The 1380-nt window shown below is 35.7% G+C and overlaps 1 pseudogene; it reads left to right on the top strand.

Moving 5' to 3' along the window:
* Positions 1-294: 294 nt before the first annotated feature.
* Positions 295-1077, top strand: LOC130453639 (coiled-coil domain-containing protein 127-like; annotated as a pseudogene).
* Positions 1078-1380: the final 303 nt, after the last annotated feature.

The raw sequence follows: 1380 nt of genomic DNA, 5'->3' as shown, positions 1-1380 counted from the left end.
TGACTATATTCTTTTCATGGAAAATATGGTCATTTAAAAAAATAGAAGATTTCAGAGCATTTCTGAAGAAAGGACAAGACTTAAAAAGAAAAGTTAATGTCTAATACAAAATTCAAGAGAAACATAACAATATACATAAGAAAAGATTTAAGGAAACAAATAAGATCAAATTGTTTATATTCCTACTTAGAAAGTTGAAATTTGTAACTCTTAAAAGTTTTTTTATCAGTATCTTCATAGTTAGAAGTATATAGCTTTTGCCTTCAACTGGCTCTTGGAGGAACTCTGGCCGAGTACTGCTTCTATTAGGACTACCACCTGGGTATATCTCCATGAATAACTTAAATGACCCTCCACATTGGAATATCCGGCCTAATTCGAGGGCAGAGGGTGGTGATGGAAGCAGATGGAATTATGCTCTTCTGGTTCCCATGCTGGGATTAGCTGCTTTTCATTGGATTTAGTCTAGAGAGTCTCAGAAAGAAATAGAAAAGGAAAGACAAGCATATTACCAGAAAACAGTTGCTTTCCAGAAGGATCTTGAAGCTAAATACCATGATATTATCTCAGAAAACCGTCGTGCAGTGGCTCATTTGTCTTTGGAGCTTGAAAAGGAATATAATAGAACAACTAGCTATCGTGAAGCCCTCATCTCTCAGAGTAAAATTAGTAGAAGAAAGGAAACTTCTGGAACAAGAATGGGCACAGGTAATGCAGGAAAAGCAGCAGCTACAACCCTTGAAAAGTGTATATCAATACTACTTAGACAAGGAAGAAAATTGGCATAAAAAGGCTACCCATTTGCTGAGAGAATTTGAAGAAGCACTTATAGAACAACACAATATCTACTGTAGTCTGGTTCTTCCTTGAACCCGGCGCCTGGAAATCGAGAAAAGGTTGTTGGTTCAAGCATCCATCGATCCAGTTGCTTCTGACCTAGAGATGGTATCTGGTTTAACAGATATATTTAAGCATGACACATATTGTGGAGATATGTGGAATTCCAACAAACGCCAAAATGGAAGACTCATGTGGCTCTATCTCAAATACTGGGAATTGTTGAATTGAAAAAGTTTCAGAAAGTGGAGAAATTCATATTAGAAAATTAAGAAAAGCATGGAAAATAAAAAAAAAACTTCTTTTATTGACTATGAGTGGAATAATGACAGACTGGCATTCTGGAGTTCTGGTTTTCCCAAAATCTTTTTTTTTTTACTTTAAGTAATTAGCTACTTGTATTAGAGATTCTTGGTAAGTAGAAATAGGTGATTGATTAGAAAGATGATTTTTGACAGAGCTGAGCTTTAATTCAGAAGAAAGAATCCTGAAGAGGATGATGGGAAAAGAAATTTCCCAGAGGTTCTTGGGAAGGACAGTTGG

This window comes from Monodelphis domestica, chromosome 4 (assembly GCF_027887165.1).
Source record: "Monodelphis domestica isolate mMonDom1 chromosome 4, mMonDom1.pri, whole genome shotgun sequence".
NCBI lineage: Eukaryota > Metazoa > Chordata > Mammalia > Didelphimorphia > Didelphidae > Monodelphis > Monodelphis domestica.
This window is presented reverse-complemented; position numbering and strand designations above follow the sequence as displayed.